Raw genomic sequence first — 24,932 nt, forward strand, 5'->3', positions numbered from 1 at the left:
TCAAGATCTATGAAGTGATGAACAGAGAGACCCTTAGGAACTATGACCGTAGTAAAGATGTCCGCCTAGACGTTTGTGCGGAAACGTGAGTCCATAGAGTCACGTACGACAGAGAATTGATCAACGTCGCGGCGGAAAGTGAGATAGGAAGACTTGGCAACCGTGGTGAAGTTCGTGACTTCACGACCTAAGGTAGCAGGGGGTTCAAGTGAGATGCGACGAGCTTCACCTTCGGGCTGAGCAGGAGGAGGTGGTGGCATATAGGAGGGCCTGCGAGTCCCGGGCTTTGGCATGGACCTCCGAACGGCGGGCTGGTCAGCACGGTCCTCGGTGGCAAGCTCATCCTCGAAGTCAGAGCCATCAGACAACGAGGGGAGCTGTTGAGACGGAGGACGCCGGGAAATCCGTTTGAAGGGACGACGTTGCCCTTCCGAGTCCGACCCCGCGCCAGTAGGGGCACGAGCGGATGAGCCAGCAGAGTCCTTCCGGGCGGCGTGCTTAATCTTGGGCATGATGCACACAAACCTACACGGATGGAAACCCAAAGGGGAACGGTCACGGGCAAACCATATGAACGAACACGTGAACTTGGGAGAAAAGGAATCCAAACGCGAGGGGACCGGAGGAGATACCTGCAGATCGAGAGAGGAGAGGAAGAAGATATGGATCCCGCGGAGGAGATCGGATCCCGCAAAGGAGATCAGGCAGATCCCGGAGGTGGCGGCACGGGTGAGCTCTCCTGGTGCTGGCGGCGGCGGCTGCTGGGGGAAAAGGAGGCGTGTGGGGGCTAGGGCAAAGCCCAGCCCGCGCCCTTCTATTTATAGGGCCCCGATGTGTCGGACGTCCGACAGGCGTCGGACTTCCGGAGTGGATTTAGCCGTCGGACGACCGACACTAGCCGGACGTCCGGAATGAGATTAGTCGCCAGACGTCCGAGACACGTCGGACGACCGAGAGAGAGGAGGAGGCAGAGGCTGATTCTGGAATTTTGATGATGAGATTATTTTTCATGGTTTATCACAAAGAACACGAACATAGTTGCATACAAGAATTACATATACTACTTGTGGACAGAAGTTGATTTATGCATATTTGTAAGATCAAACCACAGAATTATGACCCACTCCCCCTAAATGCATGCCCACATCAAGACAAGAACATAATGTGAGTGTGTGTATGTGTGCAAGATTTCAAGTTATGTTATCAAGCTCCAAGATACCAAGTCCACGCCTAAGTTGACAGAACCTTGCTATGCTAAGTGGCTTGGTGAAAATGTCAGCGAGCTGCAAGTCGGTACCCACATGGGTAATATCAAGGTCACCCTTTTGCACATGGTCTCTCAAGAAATGATACCTAATATCAATATGTTTTGTGCGAGGGTGATCAATGGGGTTCTCGGAGATCTTTATGGCACTTTCATTATCACAGAGAAGAGGCACGTGTCGATACGTGATACCATAATCCTTTAGGGTTTGCCTCATCCATAGCAGTTGAGTTGCACAGCTTGCGGCTGCAATATATTCGGCCTCGGCCGTGGAGAGAGAAACACAATTCTGCTTTTTCGAGGACCAACTTACCAAGGAGCGTCCAAGAAACTGACATGCACCGGAAGTGGATTTCCGTCCCACTTTGTCACCGTCCCAATCCGCATCGGAGTACCCAATAAGATCAAACTTTGCATCCTTAGGGTACCATAAGCCTAACTTTGGGGTGTGAACAAGGTATCTAAGAATATGCTTAACCGCCGTATGATGGCTTTCCCTAGGGGAAGCTTGAAATCTAGCACATATGCCTACACTTAACATGATGTCCGGTCTAGATGCGCAAAGATAAAGTAACGAACTAATCATGGAGCGGTAAGTAGATGGGTCAAAAGGAATACCGTTGGTGTCTTCATTTAGAACTACATCTGTGGCCATGGGTGTCTTCATTGGTTTAGCATTTGTCATATCAAATTTCTCAAGAATGTCCTTGAGGTACTTAGTTTGAGATAAGAAAATCCCTTCTTGAAATTGTTGTATTTGAAACCCAAGAAAGAACTTCAAGTCCGTGTTGAGTGACATCTCAAAGGTCTTGGTCATGGAGGCCGCAAACTTCTTGCATAAATGGATGTTAGGAGAACCAAAAATGATGTCATCTACATAGATTTGGCATAATATCAAATCACCATTTTCCCTCTTAGTAAAAAGAGTGGGATCGATCACCCCCACCACAAAGCCATCATCGAGTAAGAACTTCTTAAGATGATCGTACCAAGCACGGGGTGCTTGTTTGAGGCCATACAGAGCCTTGTGAAGTTTGTATACATGGTCTTTTTGGTGAGGGTCAACAAACCCAGGTGGTTGTGATACATATACCTCTTCTTGTAGAGGACCGTTAAGAAAAGCACTTTTCACATCCATTTGATGCAAAGTAAAACCATTGAAAGCAGCATAGGCCAATAGAATGCGAATGGATTCAAGACGAGCAACAGGGGCGAAAGTCTCACCAAAGTCCAAACCTTCAACTTGGTAGTACCCCTGTGCTACTAACCTTGCCTTGTTGCGTAGGACAGTCCCATTCTCATCTTCCTTGTTCTTGAAGATCCATTTAGTTCCAATGACATTGTGTTCCTCAGTTGGTCGTTCTACCAAAGACCATACTTCGTTGCGTGTAAAACTGTTTAACTCTTCTTGCATAGAAAGGAGCCAGTCATTGTCACACAATGCATCCTGAATCCTGTGTGGCATGGTACTAGAGACAAATGAAAAGTGAGCACAAAAGTTTGTTAATTGTTTACGAGTCACTCTACCTTCTGATACGCCGGTGAGGATTTGATCAATATCAACACGACCGGCCACACGTGGCATGATGGAGGTCAGGGTTTCACGAGGTTCGACTTCGTTTCCATCATCAACGTCCTCAACATATGGATCATTTATGTGCGGTGGAAGATATTCCTCTTCGCGTTGCACCTGTTGAGGTTCATCATCAAGCATATCCATACTTTGGTCTAGCTCTTGAAGATCAACTTGTTCTTGAGTGTGATCAGAGTGAGAGACATGTTCTCCCACTTGATCCTCAACAACTGGCATGATATGTGTGCTAGTATCTTGTGGAGGTACGGGCAGTGAACTGTCTTGAGGATGAGAAATACTCTCATCATCTTCATCATCATCATGGGGTCTTTGTTCCATGGGAAGAAGTGCACCTACACCCATGTTCAAGATATCTTGCGAGGAATCTTCTTCACCCGCATCACTTAGATCAACTTGCTCCCCATGGGAGCGGTTAAATTCATCAAACGTCACGTCACAGGTTTCTATAACACATCCCGTGGATTTGTTGTAGGCTCTGTAGGCGTGAGAGTTTAATCCATAGCCAACAAAAACCCCTTGAGTTGTTTTGGATTGAAATTTTCCTAACCGTTCCCGTTTGTTGAGGATGAAACACTTGCATCCAAACACACAAAAGTACTTAACATTGGGCTTGTTCCCAGTTAGGAGCTCATATGGAGTCTTCTCCAATATTGATCGAAGGAAGAGCTGGTTTGATGCATGACATGATGTGTTGACAGCCTCAGCCCAAAAACTATGTGGTGACTTGTATTCGTCTAACATGGACCTTGCCATTTCCACAAGTGTGAGGTTCTTCCTCTCTGCTACACCATTTTGCTGAGGGGTGTAAGGTGCGGAGTACTGATGTTCAATTCCCTCATCACTAAGAAATTCTTCTAGGGTGTAGTTCTTGAACTCGGAGCCATTATCACTTCTTATTGCCTTGATGTCCTTGTCAAACTTCCACTGGGCTTGTTTGGCAAAATCAATGAAGGTGATCTTCGTCTCGTCCTTGTACTTGAGAAAGAATACCCATGTGTATATTGAGTAATCATCAACAATGACTAGGCCATATTGTTTCCCTCCAAGACTTGCCCATGAAGGAGGCCCAAACAGATCCACATGAAGGAGCTCTAACGGCCTCGAAGTGGATACAATGTTCTTGGGTGGATGTTTTGATTGATGTTGTTTCCCAGCTATGCATGCAGTGCACACACGATCTTTCTTAAAAGATACATTTGTTAGTCCAAGGATGTGATTGCCGTTTAAGAGATTTTGAAGATTTCTCATGCCGACATGGGCGAGCCAGCGATGCCACAACCATCCCATGTCGGCCTTGGCCATTAGACAAGTTGTATGGAAGGTGCTCTCTTTCGAGAAATCAACCGTGTAAAGGTTGCCATCCAACTCGCCAACAAAGGCCACTTCGAGAGTGTCTCTCTTAAAGACATTCACATCCCTTAGTCTGAATAATGTGTCATAACCAACGGAAGCCAATTGGTGAACTGAAAGTAAATGATATTGAAGAGATTGGACAAGCATGACATTTGCAATAGACATGTCATTAGTGATTGCCACCTTGCCCAACCCAATTACCTACGCTTTCGACCCTCCACCAAATACAATGCTCATGTATTGTCGAATGGCTTGCATGAAGTCATAGAGCAAGTTACTATCTCCGGTCATATGATTGGTGCATCCACTGTCGATCACCCATTTGGCTCCTCCGGAGAAAACAGCCTGTAACGAATTAAGACTTGGTTTGAGGTGCCCATTTCGTCATGGGGCCTCTCACATTAGTTACAAGAGTCTTAGGGACCCAAATAGCATAAAATCGGAATGCATTACGGGGACCAACGAATTTAGCATAAACCTCTCCTTCCTTTGATTTGCGAAGTACATAGGATGGAGGCATGAATTCAGTCGTCTTGTTGAGAGTAGGCGAACCCCTAGTAGCCGACCTACTCACAACCTTACCTTTCTCCTTGTGTCCCTCTCGTACAAATATTTCTTTAAGCAGAGTGGTACACTTGAGAGGAGATGCACTTTTCTTGGCGGTGCTTGGATTGAACCCTAGCCCTTCCTTGGCAAAGCCTCCATTGTGTTGACTTAAGATCTCATTGAGAGTCTTTTGTCCTTGTGCACATGTCATGAGACCTCTATCTAGCTGTGCCTTTAGCGAACATTTTTCCTCAAGAATAGATGTCAGTTCACTACTAGAGTTAGTAGTGCAGGTATCAACATTAATAGTAGGTGAGGAGTAAGCCTTAGCTAAAGTGTCAAGATAAGTAACCTTGAGTGCCTCAAAGCTCTTTGTAAGAACAGTGAGTTTCTCTTCCTTGTCTTTGAGAGACAAAGATAGATGCTCACAGTCCTTAGAAAGGGAAGCATGAGAGTTCACTAGTCGGTTATTATCATTTAGTAACTCTTTGCACACAGATTCAGCCTTTTTCAAGGAGGCAAGATCGTTAGCATGTTTATCAAGGTTTTCACCAACTTTTGAGCATAATGCATCATTTTGTGCTTCCTCATACATGACTTTCTGCTCAAGATTTTCATTTCTTTCCTTCTCCCCAGTGACGAGGGTTTCGAGTTCCTTGATGGTATTGGTGTGCTTACTCACCATTTCCATAAGTATGCGAAACATAGTGAGCTTCTTTCCTTTAAGAGAGCACATAAATTTGTTTATTTTGGCAAACATGGGATGATCGAAGTCATTATCCTCATAGTGATCTTCCGCATCAAGATACTCATCAGGTGAGGTAGAAGCTAGACTGAAAGAGTTTAACCGTGGAGTTACCTTAACCTTGTCATGGGAGCTTTGGTCTTCCTCATCTCCCATGTCAGTCTTTGCCATCAAACACTTGTGGGCGTTGCCCTTGTAGTCTTTCATATAGTTGTAGTGAACAACATCACCACTTTTGTTGACTAGCCTCAAGGTGTTTTGTGTATCCTGAGCTACTCCGGAAACCCCACCAACGTCATCTGGATCTGATTCTTCTTGTGCAACCATTGCTCTTCCATCTGTTCTCTTGAGTTTGGAGTTCATAGGGTTTGGCAACTTCTTCTTTACAAAGGTCTTCGGAAACCTTGGTTTATCTTCTCTCTTCTCATAAGGGCAGTCATTGGAGAAGTGGTTGGTTTCCTCACAGTTATAGCATTTCCTTACCTTCTTTGGGAATCTTCCCTTGAATTTTCCTGCACTGAACTTCTTTACAAAGAGAGCAATGTCCTCATAAGATGGGCTTTCATCAGAGTCAACATCATCACCATCTTTGCAGTCATCACCACCCCTTCTTCTTCACTTTCTTCTTCATCACATTCATGCTTGGCTTTCAAAGCAAGATTGATCTTTGATGTTGAAGTGCCATGCATGGCAAGGTGCTTTGTTGCATTTGCCTTTGACTCTTCAAATAATTGGAAAGTGCATATGATGTCATCTGGAGTCATTTCTTTGAACCCATGGTGCTGCCTCATGTCCCATACCATTTGATGGTGGTACGGAGCAAGAGCATGAAGTAACTTGTCCACGAGAAACCTCTTGGTCAGATTGAAACCATCTTGCGTCTTGTCACAGTCACATGACTCAATGTCTGCGGCGAGAGTCATGAGCCGTTCTAGCAGCTGCTTGGGAGATTCACCCTTTTCCATACAGAAATTCTGTAGTTGCCCCTTGGCAATTTCATATTGAGCAAGCCGAAGAGTGGAGGTACTGGTCTTGGTCATTATAATGCTATCCCACAGTTCCTTGGCACTTGTGATGTGAATGTAAGGTCTCCGTTGCTTGTCATTCATTCCTTTTCTTATGCACATGATCGCAGTGTCATTGAGATGCTTTTCATAAGTTTCTCTGGGAGTGAGGCACCTTGGATCTATAGGATTGTACCCATGCTCGAGGATGTCCAACATCTCATCATTGGCGTACCTAAGATGATCCTGCATACCAACTCTCCACAAAGCAAAATCGGAATTGTCATCAAGCAAGGGAGGCTTTCCTCCAGGATTGTACTTAGGTTTCTCAACTTGAGATCTAGCATAAAGCCATGGAACACTGGTTTGGTTCCTTTCCGGAGGTTGTTGGCCAAATGAAGAACCGTGCACATGTGGCCCTGAGGCCCTCGGGGACGTGGCTGTCCCCGTGGTTAATGATGCCAGTCTCATTTGGACCAAGGCCTCAAGAGAAGCATCATGCTCCTCTTATTGCTTGGCAAGGGCCCGTTCCAGGTCCTCAGAGGTGAAGGACTTGACTTCCGTGGAAGTCCCGTCCCTCTCCACTAGAGCTACAGTAGTGGGAATCCCGTCCATCTCTCTCTAGGGCGGTTAAGCCACAAGAATAGAGCACGGCGCTCTGCTACCAATTGAAAAGGATCGAGATGGACCTAGAGGGGGGGGGGGTGAATAGGTACAGTTCCAAATTTTAATAATTACTTAGCAATTTTAGGCAAAGGTGCGGAATATGAGCGTAGGCCTAATAATTGCTATGACAAGGAGTAAGCTATTTAGAGTGAAGTAAGGCAACCGGTAAACAATAATCAAATACAAGTACGTAATAAGGATTAACACAAGTAGAGAGTTGGGGTTAGGAATAACCGAAACTCCAAGAGAGACGAGGATGTATCTCGATGTTCACTTCCTTGGAGGGAAGCTTCGTCACCGTTAGAGGGGCGGATGTTACCACGAAGGCACACCAACGCCACGAAGGCTCACCCTATTCTCCCTTTGAGATAACTCCACGAAGGCATTTCTCAACCACTAGTGGTAAGCCTTGAGGTGGCTTCCAAACCTTCACAAACTTTCCGGGGGAAATCACAATGGTTTGATTCCTCTCCGAAGACTCCTACCGCCTAGGAGTCCCCAACCTCCAAGAGTAACAAGATCACGGGGATTGCTCAAAACTTGCTCAAATCACAAATCACTTTGGTGGAGAGGAGGAGAAGGAGACGATCTATCTTTTGATTGGAACAACACTCAAAGGGACTCACAAATGCTCTTGGGATCTAAGATTGAGTGTAGACAAGAGTGAGTGAGAGGAAAGGTGTTCTTGTATGTGTTCTAGCTGTGTTGGACACCCTCTCACGAAGTGGGAGGGGGTATATATAGTGGGGAGTGTAAAACAACCGTTGGGGACACTTTAAGTCACACAGGGTTCGGACATCCGGCAGTTCACGGATGTCCGGGCGTCCACAAGGGGTCGGACGTACGACAGGGGTCGGTCGTCCGAGGGCTGTAGATATGTCTGGAATCACTGTGAATAGAACAGGGACCGGACGTACGGAGAAGGCCGGAAGTCCGTGTTATTCGACTCAACTTCTTCTGGTGCAAGATTCTGGATTTCTGAAAGGGGACGGACGTCCGGCCCTCGGACGTCCGGAGGGAGCCGGAAGTCCGAGTTATATGGCTCACGTTCTTCTGGTGCACGGCTCCGGATTTCCGAAGCTGGTCGGTCGACCGGCCCTCGGACGTCCGGAGGGAGCTGGAAGTCCGAGTTATATGGCTCACGTTCTTGTGGTGCAGGGCTCCGGATTTCCGAAGCTGGTCGGTCGACCGGCCCTCGGACGTCCGGAGGGAGCCGGAAGTCCGAGTTATATGGCTCAAGTTCTTTTGGTGCAGAGCTCCGGATTTGCGAAGCTTGTCGGTCGTCTGACCCTCGACCGGCCCTCGGACGTCCGGAGGGAGCCGGAAGTCCGAGGCATTAGTCCTGTTTTGAGATAAGAGCAGAGTAGTGAAGATGTGGTATTGAGCAGAATAGTGAAGATGTGGTATGAGCAAATTCATCGCAAAACCTGTGATCCCCTCTTAATAGTGCGGGATCCCTATACTCAAGAATAGTAAACTTGAAAAGGATAGTCTACATCATCTTTTCTCAATCCCGAGCCTTCTTGACATATAAATCCCGATCTTCTCAGACCACCTTGGCACATAATTCTCAATCTACTAAAGTACTTGCCATCCTGAGATACACTCAACAAATAGGATTAGTTTCCTATGCATGTGTTGTCATTAACACCAAAAGTCGATTAGGGGTATAACATGCACTTTCAATACTGACCCTTCTGCCCGCATTTGTGACAAGTGACATATGCCGGCTGCCGGAACTGAATCTGAGGAGGCCCTTGCTTCTGATGCTGGTATCTCTACTGAAAGCCAGGGTTGGGTGGGTGGGAAGAACCATGACCACCTGAGTGCTTCAGCTGCTGTGAGTGCCGAGGAGGAGGAGGAGAAACCCAAAACCTCTATTGCTTCTGAACCACCTGAGTTGAGGAAGAGCTGGAATCTTTGAAGCGCTTCTTGGAATTTTCCACCCTGAGCAAAGGTGCCTCTGCTCTGAGAGCTAGGTTGTAGAACTTGTCGAATTCCTCAGGATCATGCAAGGCAAGAGCTAACTGCAAGTCTTCCTTCAAGCCACCCCTGAACTGGTAGATCTTGCACTTCTGATCCGGAATATCCCGCAGCGTGTAACGGGCCAGCTCGTGGAACTCAACATTGTACTTGTACACAGTATTGCTGCCCTGCTTCAACCGCCTGAACTTCTTACACATCTCCTCCACAAAACTGGAAGGGATGTAGTGGGACCTGAAGTCATGACAAAACTCGTCCCAAGACATCACCCTAGCGCCTCTGGAGTCCTTGAGCTGCTGCCACCATATAGAAGCCTGTCCCTTCAACTGAAACGTTGCAAACTTGAGATAGTCCTCCGGACGCACATTGCTACACTCGAAATGTTTGTTCATATCACGGATCCAATCTTCTGCATCAAATGGTGGTCGCAAGAAGTGAACGTCTTAGGCTGGTTCGACAGGAACTGACTCAGATTGGCGAAGTGATTGCCACCCTGCTGGAAATTGCCCTGTTGTTGATTGTCTCTCTCCTGGATCAAGTGTAATAGCATCTGAGTGTTCGCATTAGTAGCTGCCATCATCGCTTGCCAGGCCTCTATAGGAGGAGGCGGCGGCGGCGGAGGAGGAGGTGGTGGAGGCGGCATATCCTCACGCCCCGGGGTCTGACGAGTCGGTGGAGCCATCCTGAAGACGAACAACATATTAGTCCACAGAATAATTGAAGATATTGCTGAATCAAAAGACAGAATATCTGAACAGAATTTAGCAATTGCACTTGAACAACATAGCAAGAATGCATCCTCAAAGTGACGGACGACAAAATTCCGATAAGGACCACTGCAAACAAGTGTGAGCTAGAATTGCTCGGAACAAACATATGATTGAGATTCCCCAAACCTCAATCAAGCGTCTGTAGGAATATAGTCCTATAAGATACTAATTGATATCCCACCTATGAATTCCTGAAATAACTGGTCATGCAATCTGGTACACGGATACAAGGAGTATTTCACACAACTCCTAAACTAACCCATCACCTGTATCACATCCTTCAACACACAACCAGCATCTCGGACCTTCATCTACAACAGATCCTCGTGATCACAATGATACCAAGTGTGGTAGTACCCCCAAACAATCTACACCAGTACTGGGGACATTGGAGTTATCTCACCACTACCAGTATTGAAGCAATAACGAACACCCTTCGTTCTTAGATAATCAGAAATCTGAATGATGGCGATGTGCGCAAGAATCCCCCGGAGCTCAACTCCCCTGATACTTAGAGCAGATAGGAGGCACCAGGACAGGATTCCGTCACATCAAAATCATATAGATTTCACAAATACCCGCGTGATCCTAAAAAAAATTTGAGCGAGAAAAGGAGTAGAGTTAAAGATTTCCTAAGATGGGAACCTCACCAGAGCATAGAAGAGGAGAAAAAAGAATCCTACTCTCCAATATAACTAAGACTCAAAACATTTCTAGACTCGACTCGGCCAAGTACGATCACACAAAGGCTCCTATGGTCGTAAGGCTCTGATACCAACTTGTAACGACCAAGATGCGGTCCTTTCCAATTTGGGGATCGAGGCCCCGAATTGGAAAGGCGCGCATCTAAGTGTCTCGCAAACGGGTAACACATCACATACATAATAATAAAGATAGACAATCAGGGATTCAATTGCCTTCTCATAAAAAACTCAGAGTACATCACACATACAACCAAGGTAGTTCTGCTACAGACTACAAAACATAGAAATGCTATGCTACCCTGCGTGCAGGCCCACAATCACGACCACGCCTCAATCTTCTGGATAGTTCACGTAAAGGCGGTCTGTCTCCTCGTCGTACTGCCACGCCAGCTGAGTGCCGTAGGGATCATCTGTCTCTGGGGTACCTGTACCTGTTGGGATTTTGGAGGAATCCGTGAGCCGCGGGGACTCAGCAATCTAAGACCTTGGTGCCAGAACTAGTCAAGTTATTAGGTAGGATAAGGTGAAGTGTTTAAGTTTGCAACAACCTAAGCTTGATTTGGTGGCTATCTTACATAGCATTTATGAAGGTGGACTATTCTAGCGGTCGACAATTTCTTGATCACTAAGTGACCTGAACACCTACCTACGACATTCATAACCCCACCGTGTTCCCGATCGAAGAGAGATCTTTGAGGGGACAGTCACGGGTACGCACACAGTTGGCAATTTTATTAGCTTATGTTTGAGTTATCTAATACCGGATGTTAACAAAATATTCCAAGTTGCCACGTAACCGCGGGCACAGCTTTCCAAAATATTAAACCCTGCAGGGGTGCTCAAACTAGTCCATCACAAACGTACACATGCCGCAAAGTCATCCTCTATCACGAATCTCGTGATCTCGTCGGATTCCTTAGAGGAAAACCTCAACTCTGGGGGAAACCAAAGCTTCACTGGGATTCCTATACGCAGGATATACCACTAAGGTAAGGCAAGACTAGCAGGATCTTCCCTCCTGTCGACGACCCCGATAAGAGCCGCGTATCTCAGTCTCAGGACACGATGGATGGAAAAGCATACAGGAGCCAAACCTCAAGTTTCCCTGTGGTGGCCCCCGCAGTCTGTCCATGTTGGACCAACACTCATGAGGAGCCCTGGCCCGGGTTGTTGATTAAATTCCTCGGGGTAGCTATTCCCTATGCAGATAATTATTAAGTGATTAGCAAATTAACACCAATATTGGGTCCTGCTGGACAAGCCTTAGCACTACGCGATTTATCGAGGGGGTCCCCATAACAACCCCGAATGTGTTAGGAGCGATCAATATGGAATCAAACACCGGTAACCGGTAACTAAGCGGCAATAACGGAACAAAGCACCCGGCAAAAGGCTAGGCCTTCTGTCATTTACCAAGTATATAGGTGCATAATTAAATAACAACATTTAAGATAATGATATCAAGCTCATGTTATCACATGAGTCAAAGCACCTGCATCTAGCGACGCTAATATTAGTAGCTAAGCAAAGCCTACTTAGCCATTCAAGTTTTGCTAGGAAGGGATCAGTGTATGGGTTCATGGCATATCAAGAGGCAAATATTTCAGTGGTAGGCAGCGAGCAATTTGACATGGAAACGTAATCTAGCATAACAAGTCTAGATATGGAATCAAGGTCATATCATCTTGCCTGTGATATCCTTAGCTTGGAATGGTTCTTGTTCGTCCTGCACGTACTCTCCCGATTCCACGTACTCGTTCTCCGATCCCGGTGCTACCCAACATAAGAATAACATCCAATGAACAACAGCACCTCAAGATGCAACAAGCACATGATGCATGAGATGAAAAATGAGCATGCATCACTATTTCTATCACTAGCACAAGCAAGAGAAGCTACTACAAGTTTCTGGACAGAACTGTACCGAAAGGTATTTTGACATGCATGAGAATGACATGATCAGACGCGTCTCATGAAAATGATGCAAAACCGTATAAAGAACAATACAATCGGAGCTACGGATCAACGGGAATCAACGAAACAAGATATGAAGCCCTACGTGTCAAAATCTACACCACACACTCAAATGGCACAAATCTGGTATTCCCAGGTTGCCAAGACATATAACAACCCAGCATGAATGGATTGGAGCAAGGAAGAACACCACAACAACAACTAAGCACTCACAATCATCAAAATGACAATACTACACAATCTGCCATAATCTGCATCTTAGCTCTTTGTGAGCTACATGCAGCATAGCTACAGCCCTCCAAATATGACATAACATATGTGGCTGTAGCCAACCAAGAATACTACAAGCACAAGCAAGAATCACACCAAAAGGAGTCAAACACAGGAAGACACAAGGCTACAAACTTTCCCAAAACCATCAGATCTCAGGGACTTAGTGAAAATTCCTGCACCTGACTTTTTGTCTTAGTTCTGAAGCTTTTTGACAGCAGCCAAAACATAACCTATAGGACTCCAAATGGGATGAAATTTAACAGGGAGCTTCAAAAATATATCAGGTCCAAATGCATAGCACTGAACTAAGGCTAGATCACAACACAATGACCAGCACAACCTCATCTACAGGAGAAGAAAATATTTCCAGATTCCCAGACTTTGTGAAATTCCAGATTTCACTAAGCTGGAATTTCCAGCCACATACCCACTTTGGATGGGCACCACTTGCACACAAGGATTCCAAATCATGAATTGCAACCCACATGTGGTAGAGGGGGTCACCGTCTACTACCACAACCAAGAATCAAATACAAGAGCACATCACCATGCATGGAACCAAGCTCTAAACTTAGAAGAAAATGCAAATATGACTTTCCAGGAAAATGTTCCAATGGAAAATCTAAGTTCACCAATGGATTCCTTGGGAAATTATACCACAAAATAATATATAATATGTGGGCACTTACTTGGAACAAGTGACCACAAATTAAGGAAGAGGAAACTACTCCAAATCATGACTAGTGAATAGTGCATACTTTCTTGTAGTTTCACTATATCAACTACTACATGGTTGAGCTCATGTGCACAATGACAAAGTGACATGGGGGTTTGAAACCCATGTTTATGTCATGCACATCAACTTCACCACCACTTCTACCAAGCTATCCACACATACAAATCACCATGCCCTCTCACATATGGACATGTGAAGGTGCATAGATTTGCTTGCAAAGGTGGGGTGCTTCTCACACACACATCTACTCCACATCACCCACAAGCACATCATGCTCTTGATCAAAACACATACCTACACATGTTATCATAGCAATCATCACTAGAACAAGATCAACTATATATATACACGCACACAAGAACCACTACTCCTACACCACAAATATGTGAGGAGGGGGTGAACCCACACACACACTCAAACACCTTCACATCATGGTGCATAAGCTCATCATATCACATGAGTAACACACCACAACATCATGGTGGCATGCACCTACACACACAACCTAGTGCAAACACCAAGTGCTAGTACGTACAACAAAGAAGAACCTACACATGCTATATCTACACTTGCTAGCATATTCCTAGGAACAACTACTTGCTGTGAGGAGAAATAAAAGTATCCCACAAGGGTACCTAGCAAGATGCAGCACCAAACTTGCAAGCCAAAGAGAAAACAACAAGGAATAAGCAAAAAAAATACAAAGTGTTTGGGGGGATTCGAACCCAGGACTTCCTGGTTCCCACCAGCCAACAACACCACTCTCCTACTACTCAAGCTCACAACAGAACAAAGGGATAGCAATGCATAAGCTGCCTCCCTGCGCTACTGTGCCCGAGAGAAAACCAACAAATAAAAGGGGGAGGCTTCCCTGGGATCGAACCCACGACCTACTGAGAACAAGCCCAAGTCACCAACCGCTGCGCTATGCATCGACATCTGTCTGAAGAAGGTGCACAAACAAGGAGAAATAACAAGAGCGCCTAGTGCTCTGCTTGGGCACGCAGGGTCGCCGGCGACAGGAGGGATGCCGTGCTGCCCTGCTGCTCTGCACCACGAGGAGGAACCCTAGTGCTACTGCTCGACGACCACGCGGGAGAGGGATCCCCTGCTACTGCTCATCACTACACACCCTCTACTACCGAGTAAGATGCACGCACACACACAACCTGCTGCTGCTCGAGGCAGAGAACGCACACACGCACATATACCGGATCCAGGCCGATCTAAGGGGAAGAATGAAGGGGAGCTGCACCCTCACCTTGGGGAGGAAGTAGAGGCTCGGATCGAAGGAGTCCGGACGGAGGAGGAGGAAGAAGCTTGGAGGAGTCCCTGTCTGCAGAACCGAAGAAGAGGAGGTAGACCATCGGGTTCGCGGCGAAGACGTGGTCGTGCTCGTCGGTGAGGACGCTCTCCGGGGCTCCAAGCGCCGGGAATGTGTCGCGGGACGCACCACCGAGCTTCTAGACATGGCCGCCGTTGCCGGAGACGACGGGAGGCAGGGGATCGACGACAGGCTTCTTCTCTGCTTCGCCCTGCTAGCCCTACAGCAGACTTACCTTGGCGAGGAAGGGAGAGATGGAGGGGAAGAAGAGAGGTGGCGGCGGCAGGAGAGGGGGAAAGGGAAACCCTAGGCCGAGGGGGGGGGCATGGACGCGCAGGTTATATGGGGCCCCTCGACGTTTGTGCGTGACGGCGCAACTCTCTCTCTCGGCACTGACGGAAAGAAGCAGAGGGAGAGGGTGTAGACGGCGTCAGGTGGAAGAACGAGAGGGGGAACGGGCCCTGCTGCGCGAGAGAAAGGAAGTGGGCCGGCCAAGTAGGAGCAAGCCCCCAGGGTGGCGACAAATAAGAGAGAAACATACTCCCTGGCCTTCCTATTTACAGAAAAGAACAGGGAAGGAAAGAAAAGCACAAGGAAAACTACTCGGGATAAAAATACAAAAAAATTGCCCATGTGCTTGGAAAAATCTAACCTATTTGAATAAAATGCAAAAGAATATTAGGGGCAAATGAATATTTACAAAACAGCAATATGTGGGCTGTTTTGTAATTATTTTGCACCTTTTAAAACCCCCTTTTAAAACCGCAACTCCACATCTTCATATCCACCACAAACATTCTAAAACATGGGCATTTTTGAAACAAGGTTGGGACAAGTGAATATTGGCTTGAGATATAAAAGAGAGAGAGAGAGAGGTTGGCAAATATGACAAGCCCACTTCATATAGAACTAGTCACACACACATGAAATCATAGAGCACCCCAACACATACACAGCATCACAAAGTAGCTAACCACAAGGCGACCACATCACAAGACATGCTAAGACCATATAACACAACACAAGAAAAGGCAAACAATGATATGCTATGCATGCATGCATGGGAAGGAAGGAAAAAAAATACAAGGGACATCACAAGAACTCATGGCACAAATGATATCATCATATCTATGACAAGGTGGGCCCACTTGCATTAGGTTCCAAATAGGGAAGGTTTACCCTTGGGGCACTACAAGCTTTTTCGTGGTTTCGCCGCCGCCACGAGGCGAAACTTGAGCAGAACCAATCTAGAGCTCCGGCAGGACGATCCTGCCGGGAAAACTTCCCTCCGGGAGGGGGAAATCGTCGCCATCGTCATCATCAACACTCCTCTCATCGGAGGGGACTCGTCAGCATCAACATCTTCATCAGCACCATCTCATCTCCAAACCCTAGTTCATCACTTGTAACCAATCTCCGTCTCGCGACTCCGATTGGTACTTGTAAGGTTGCTAGTAGTGTTGATTACTCTCTGTAGTTGATGCTAGTTGGATTACTTGGTGGAAGAGTTTATGTTGAGATCCTTGATGCTACTCATTACCTCTCTGATCATGATTATGATTATGCTTTGTGAGTAGTTACTTTTGTTCCTGAGGACATGGGATAAGTCATGCTAATAGTAGTCATGTGAATTTGGTATTCGTTCGGTATTTTGATATGTTGTATGTTGTTTTTCCTCTAGTGGTGTTGGGGCGTAGTTTATGCCTAAGTGATTTTGGTGATTGATGACAGTACCGTACATGACTAACTATGTGTGTTAAGGTTTCAGATAACACACGTCAACGGCACAAGACGACTCGTCTCCTCTCTCATGGATCGGAAGCACGGTGCTCTCTACGATTCTCTTTATTTGAGTCATAGGAAAGCCGTACTATTAAGAGGGGATCCGTAGTGGAAAGGTTTGGGTGGAATCTATCTTTACACACGCACACGTCACATTCTCCCTTTCCTTTATTTTTGGAGCGGCCCTCGCCTCTTTGTTTTTAGCATCTCTGCAAAATGGTCCCCAGCGGTAGTACCGCTCGTTCCAGCGGTAGTACCGCTGGACTGCTAGCGGTAGTACCGCTGTAGCCAGCGGTAGTACCGCTAGCTGGCGGTAGTACCACCCCTGGCCAGTGGTAGTACCGCTCCAGGTGCTTTGTTCCACCTACCTAGCGGTAGTTCGTGGACGAACCCTTTTGCGAAGACTTTCTCGGCGGTAGTAGTGTTTGTGCACTACCAAGGGGCCATCGGTAGTACCGCTGATGTCAGCGGTAGTACCGCTGGAGGCCCAATGGTAGTACCGCTGCATCCAGCGGTAGTACCGCCAGGCAGCGGTAGTACCGCTCCTGTTCAGCGGTAGTACTGCTGCAGGCAGCGGTAGTACCGCTGGGGCTCGGGCAGAGAGTGGGAAAACGGTCTGATTTCCCCCCACTATATAAAGGGTTCTTCTAGCTGAGGAACCCTATCTCTTACCTCTCTAAGCTCCATTGTTGCTCCACAAGCTCAAAAGTGCACGATCTCTCTCCCTAGCTAATCAAACTTGTTGATTCTTTAGGGATTGGTTGAGAAGGCCTAGATCCACACTTCCACCAAGAGAAAAGTTGATTCCCCCACCAATCCCTTGTGGATCTTGTTACTCTTGGGTGTTTGAGCATCCTAGACGGTTGAGGTCACCTCGAAGCCATATTCCATTATGGTGAAGCTTCGTGGTTTAGTTGGGAGCCTCCAAGTTTTGTGTGGAGTTGCCCCAACCTTGTTTGTAAAGGTTCGGTCGCCGCCTTCAAGGGCACCTATAGTGGAATCACGGTACCTTGCATCGTGCGAGGGCGTGAGGAGAATACGGTGGCCTTAGTGGCTTTTTGGGGAGCATTGTGCCTCCACACCGCTCCAACGGAGACGTACTTCCTGTCAAAGGGAAGGAACTTCGGTAACACATCCTCGTCTCCATCGGTTCCACTTGTGGTTATCTCTATCCTTTACTTTGTATTTGCTTATGCTTGTGACTATATCTTAGTAGTCTTAATAGCTCTCGTTGTTAGCTTCTATAGGGTTCACCTCATTGTCATATTATTTGTGAACCCGTATAGTGTTTACCTTAACTTGCTAAGATTAATTAAAAAGTGGTCGTTGTCTATTCACCCTCCCCTCTAGCCAACCATATCGATCCTTTCAATTGGTATCAGAGCCACGTCTCTTTATTAAGGGTTTAACCACCCGAAGAGTATGGAAGGCGGAGAGGAAGTTACCCATAGGCAACCCGAGGACATGGACTTAACTTCGGTCACAAGGGACGACTTGAATACGGCTATGGCAGCCCTCAAGACGTCCTTGACGAGCGAAGTCAAAACCATGCTTAAAGAATTAATTGAGGGTCTTAAAAGTTCTCCCGAACCGGCTTTAGTGGTTAAACCCACCATTTCCGATTCGGAGGCCAAATCCTCTAAGGAAGCGGCTAAAGGTATGCGATCGGCTTCACCTCACGAAAAGGATGGGACTGGAACATATGCCTCAGTTCCACCCCCCATGGCCTATGGAGGACCCGTTCTCGCACCTCGTCTTAATCGTGTTGGTCCTCCTCCTAAACTTGTGAAAGGTGACTTTGCTAACTGGGTATTTTCTATTAAGTCTCATTTGAATCACAGCTCAACAAACTTGTGGAGAATTATCGAGCAAGGATATTATCCCCATGACCCAAGCAACCTCACTCCAAGAGAAGATGCAGACAATCAATATAATTACTCTGCGTTGTTTATTCTCCAGTCTGCTGTGCCACCTGAAGATCTTCCCCACTTACGTCCCTTCACATTGGCCAAGGATTGTTGGGAGCATATTATGGTGCTATACAAGGGAAGATCAAGTATTCAACGATCCAACTATGAAGTGATACTTGACAAGGCCGATGAGTTTGTGATGAAGGAAGACGAGGACCCTCGTGATCTCTATCGGAGGGTGACTGCTATTGCTGTGGCACTAAAGGATCATGGTAGTAAGGATGTGGACGATACATGGGTCAAGCGCAAGTTTCTCAAAGCCATCATGCCTTTCAATAAAGCCATGTCATCTGTCATTCGTCAGCGGCCAGACTTCCACTCCTTGTCTTCCAGTGAAGTGTTGGATGAGTTCATTGCAATGTCAATCATGAACGAAACAGCCGACAATGCACTTGCTCGTGTTCGATCAAAAACCACTTCACCTAACCTTGCGTTGAAAGCAAGAGCAATGCTTGAAGAAGAAGAAGAAGATGAGGAAGAAGAGAGCTGCCCTGAAGACACAAAGTATGCTTATCATGAGCACATGGCTCTTGCATCAAGGCAATTCTGGGGAAATAAAAGGAACTCAAGACCCACCTTCACCAAGAACAACTCGAGTGGATTCAAACCCAAACAACGAGTAAGGACATGTTATAACTGTGGCAACGTGAGTCACTTCATGGCAGAATGTCCCTATGAGAAAAGGGAAGACAACGGAGGCAAGCTCATTCGCAAAGACAAAACCAAATCATTTCCAATCAAGAACAACTTTGTGAAGAAACCTCACCCAAAAGGGATGGTGGCCCTGGAGGAGTATCCTTCTGATGATGATGGTGATGATGATGATACAGTGGCAACGGCAACTGTTTCTATTGCCACTACCTCTTCCCAGAAGGTGTCTCTCTTCAACGCCCCGAACGAGAACCACATCACCAAGTGCCTCATGGCAAAAGGTACCAATCAGGTAACTCCCATCATTAAGACCAACATTGCTTCTGCTCCTTCATTGTTAAATTGTGTAGAAGATAGTGATGTTGGAGAACTTAATGAGCATGATCTTGATAAGTTTCTATGCACTATTAAGGGAGAACCCAAGAAGCACTTTGTGGCTCTCTTGGAACAAATGGGTGAGGCCACTGACCTCATTGAGTCTCATGAGGAGACCATCTCCGAGCTTCAGGGACATAGTCGTGACTATGCCGATGAAATTGCCGAATTATCTAGTGCTCTAGAAGAAGAGCGCACTCTTCGTTTGGCTCTTGAGGAGTCATATAACGATGACTGCGCTAAAATGCAAAAGAAACTAGATCATGATGTTGTTCTTACTCGCATGCTTAAATCTGAAAAGTATGCTCTAGAGGTTGGCCGTGACAGACTCAAAGAAGAGTTTGACATACTTGACAAGGCCCACAAAGCCTTGAAAGGTGTTCATTTCTCTCTGAAAGAGTCTCATGATCAACTCCAAGCAAATCTTACCAAGGAGATCTCTACTTGTCCTCCCTTTGTGTTAATTGATAATACTTGTGCAACTAACCCCTGTTGTGAGCATGTTCATCTTGTGGAGGAAAATGCCAAGTTAAAAGAGAAACTTGAGAAGGGCCTTGTGGCATGCAGACAAGGTGAGAAGAGTCTGAACGATCTCTTGAGCACTCAAAAGGGTGTTGTAGGAAAGGAAGGACTTGGACTTACCTCCAAGTCAAAAGGTAAAAGGAAGAACAAGAACAAACGATCTCTCACCCTCATGGACATCTTTGTCAAAGAGGGTGAGGGGACTCAGAAGGTGAACAGGAACAAGGTGGACTATGGGAACCCCAAGAAGGGCAAAACCGCTCCTACTAACACAGCCGGCAAACTCAATTATTCTTATGTTTTATGTTGTGCTAGTGATGGGCATGTTTATGCCAGATTTGTTGGTTCCTACGATGAAGATATTGAATGGGCTATCTGGGTTCCTAAGACCCTTGTCTCTAACATGAAAGGACCCATTAAAAGTGGGTACCTAAAACCAAGCCTTGATCTTTTGCAGGAGTTTGCTTCCAGTGGGGTGTCATGGTTGCTCGATAGTGGAGCAACAAATCATATGACCGGAAGCAAGGACTTAGTGGTGGATGTGCATCCTTCTCCATCTATGCCCACCCATGTCCAATTCGCCGATGCATCCTCGTCAAAGGTATTGGGATTTGGTAAGGTGGTCGTCTCTCAAGATTTATCTATTGAGAAGGTCATGCTTGTTGAGTCACTTGCCTACAATTTACTTTCGGTTCGTCAACTTGCAATCATGGGTTTTTCCACATTCTTTAATATTGACACTGTGGTCCTCCTAAGGAGCAAGACTCTTAAAGTAGCCTATGTTGGACATGTCGAAAATGGTCTCTATGTGGTGAACTTCTCAAAGCGACCCACTAAGACTGCGACATGTTTAATGGCTAAAGTTGACGTGGGCTGGCTTTGGCATCGCCGTTTAGCTCATGTCAATATGAGATCTTTGCAAAGTCTTCTGACAGGGGACCATGTTCGTGGACTAACAAATGTGAGCTTTGCTAAAGATCATGTTTGCAGTGCTTGCATTGAAGGAAAGATTCATGAAACTGCTCATCGTCCGACGACTCTTATCTACACTAAGAGGCCATTGGAACTTCTCCATATGGATCTGTTTGGTCCTCCAACATTTGATAGTCTTGGAGGCAGAAAATATTGCTTAGTGATTGTTGACGACTACTCAAGATATACCTGGGTGTATTTCTTTAAAAGGAGGAGTGAAACTCAACAAACGGTCATCAACTTTGCTAATGAAGTGCAACGTCAACATGAAGCAAAGATCTTGATGATTAGGAGTGACAATGGCACCGAGTTCAAGAACTACACCCTAGATGAGTTTCTAGGTGATGAGGGAATAAAGCACCAATATTCTGCACCATATACCCCTCAGCAAAACGGCATGGCAGAAAGGAAGAACCGGACCTTGATAGACGCTGCAAGAACAATGATGGCAGAATTCAAATCTCCATACAATTTCTGGGCAGAGGCCATCAACACAGCATGTCATGCGTCCAATCGGCTCTACATCCGCAAAGGCTTGAACAAGACTCCGTATGAGATTCTAACTGGAAACAAACCCAATCTCAAGTACTTCCGGGTATTCGGTTGTAAGTGTTTCATACTCAAAAAGGGAGCTCGGTTAGCTAAATTTGATTCTAGAGCACATGAGGGTATCTTTGTTGGTTATGCTACAAACTCTCATGCTTACCGTGTCCTCAACAAGTCCACTGGACTAATTGAGGAGACGTGTAACGTAGAGTTTGACGAAAATAATGGCTCCCAAGTGGAGCAAAGTGGTCTTTGTGATATAGGTGATGAAATTCCTCCCGAAGCCATAAGAAGAATGGGGATTGGTCAAATACTCCCCATTGAGGAACCCCTTGTGGCCGAAGGAGAAGGACAATGCTCTACTCAAGTGGAGCCATCACCCTCACAAGCCCCACACGCTTCCGATGAACAAAGAGAAGACTCTCAACAAGTTGATCAGGCTCACGGTCAAGATCAATTGCCTAACAATGGTGATGTGCCCCATGATATTCAAGCACTACCCCAAGACCCCGAACCAGCACAAGATCAAGATCAAGAGCAACCACTAATACAAGATCAAACTAGTGAACCTGCTCAAGTCGAAGGACAAGATGATCAGGAGACTGTCTCACAATTCCCGTCTGGAGCTTCAACAACCGGCTCAAGACGCAAGGGCAAAAAAAAGAAACAAGTCGATGCTCCCCCGTTATCTAATGAAGAACTCTTGGAGCGTCGAGCAGCCAAGAATGCGGACAAGCTGAGAGCCAAGTCACATCTTATGAATAATGTTCTTGGCAGTTTAAAAAGGGGAGTATCTACCCGTCAACAGCTTTGGAATTATTGTGAGCATCACGCGTTTGTCTCGTATTGTGAACCTCAACAGGTACAGGAAGCGCTCGATGATGAGAATTGGCTTATGGCCATGCACGAAGAACTTAACAACTTCGAGCGCAACCAAGTCTGGGATTTAGTGCCTCGGCCAACGAAGGAACATAATGTCATCGGGACCAAATGGATATTCAAGAACAAGCAAGATGCCAATGGAATTGTGATTCGAAACAAGGCAAGATTGGTGGCTCAAGGCTACTACCAAGTCGAGGGTATCGACTACGGTGAAACCTTTGCCCCTGTTGCTCGTCTAGAACCTATTCGTATGTTACTTGCATTTGCTTCTCATCATAACTTCAAATTACAGCAAATGGATGTGAAAAGTGCATTTCTTAATGGTCCTTTGAATGAGTTAGTCTATGTCAAACAACCCCCGGGATTCGAACATCCCAAGCTCCCCAATCATGTGTACAAACTCAATAAGGCACTCTATGGCCTTAAACAAGCCCCACACGCGTGGTATGAGTATCTTACCGAGTTGTTACAAGATCGTGGGTTTGAAATTGGGAAGATTGATCCCACTCTTTTTACTAAGAGGGTTAAAGGGGATTTGTTCATATGCCAACTATATGTTGATGATATTATCTTTGGCTCTCCTAACATTTCATTCAATGAAGAATTTGCTGCACTAATGACTGAGAAGTTTGAGATGTCCATGATGGGAGAGTTGAAGTTCTTCCTTGGGTTCGAGATTAAACAAGGTCTAGAAGGGACATTCATCAAACAAGCCAAGTACACTCAAGACATGCTCAAATGGTTCGAGCTCGAAGATGTCAAACCGGTCAAGTTCCCCATGCCAACCAGATGCAAGCTTGACAGTGATCCCAATGATAAAGCAGTGGATCAAAAGGTATACCGCTCCATGATTGGATCCCTCCTTTACCTCTGTGCATCTAGACCGCATATTATGTTGAGTGTAGGGATATGTGCACGGTTTCAATCCGCACCAAAAGAAAGTCATTACATGGCTGTCAAACGAATCTTTCGATATTTGGCTCATACCCCAAACTTTGGCCTCTGGTATCCCAAAGGAGCAAACTTCAATCTAGTTGGCTATTCTGACTCAGATTGGGCTGGAGATTGTGTGGAGAGGAAGTCAACGTCTGGAGGATGCCAATTCCTTGGTCGCTCTTTGGTAAGTTGGTCTTCAAAGAAGCAGAACTGCGTCTCCTTATCATCCACCGAAGCTGAGTATGTGGCAGCTGCAAGTTGTTGTGCACAATTGCTATGGATGAGGCAAACTTTAAAGGATTATGGTGTCACTTGTGACAAAGTGCCTCTTCTATGTGACAATCAAAGCGCCATCAAGATTTCCCTCAACCCAGTGCAACATAGCAAAACCAAACATATTGATATTCGTCATCACTTCATTCGTGAACATATCAAGCTAGGTGATATTGAGGTTCACTTCATCCACACTGAAGAGCAACTTGCAGATATTTTCACTAAGCCTCTAGATGAAGCAAGGTTCCGGTAGTTAAGGCATGAGCTAAATATCATTGATTCAAGTAATGTGGATTGAAACTAGGCATATTGCACCTCTCTTTGCATTCCATCTTGGTCTAGATGTAGGCATGGACATAGGGGGAGTGTTGTTCTCTCAATGAACTTTCCCTCCCCCCATTATGCGTAAATCAATCTAGTCTTTCACTTTAGCCATTGTCAAATGGCACTTGTGCTTCAAAGACGAGCATTGGTCATGAACCCAAGGATAATTCTTCGCGGTGTCATACCATTGTCTCAAACATAGGTGCCTCGGCCACCGCCCCTCCATCCTTTCTTGCGTATAGAAGAAAGGATATACAATGACAAGTCAACACATTTTCTTGGATGCCATCTCCTTTTACTCACTTGTCATGTGCCCAAGTTCATTCTTTTTCCTTAGCCGTGTTGTAACATTTACAGCGGTACTACCGCCAGGACCCCAGCGGTACTACCGCCAGGATTCAAAATCTAACACGACCGGCTAGAAAATTTCTAGGGTTTCAAGGGGGAGCGGTACTACCGCCAGGGGGAGCGGTACTACCGCGAGGACCCCAGCGGTACTACCGCTGCACCCCAGCGGTACTATCGCCAGGTCAGCGGTACTACCGCTGCACCCCAGCGGTACTACCGCTGGCCCGTACCCCTTGGGCTATATAAAGGGAGGGGGAGCCCGATTTTCTCATCTGTTTCTTCTTCCTCGCGGCTCCTCCCTCCCCTAGCCCGAAATCTCCCTGGTTGGATCTCTCTTCGTGGAGCTCCTTCTCCCCGTTGGTTTGGAAGGGTTGCTTCACCTCTTCTTCCTCCTCCAAGAGCTATGAATCCCGAT

Source organism: Hordeum vulgare, chromosome 7H, assembly GCF_904849725.1.
Source record: "Hordeum vulgare subsp. vulgare chromosome 7H, MorexV3_pseudomolecules_assembly, whole genome shotgun sequence".
Taxonomy (NCBI): domain Eukaryota; kingdom Viridiplantae; phylum Streptophyta; class Magnoliopsida; order Poales; family Poaceae; genus Hordeum; species Hordeum vulgare.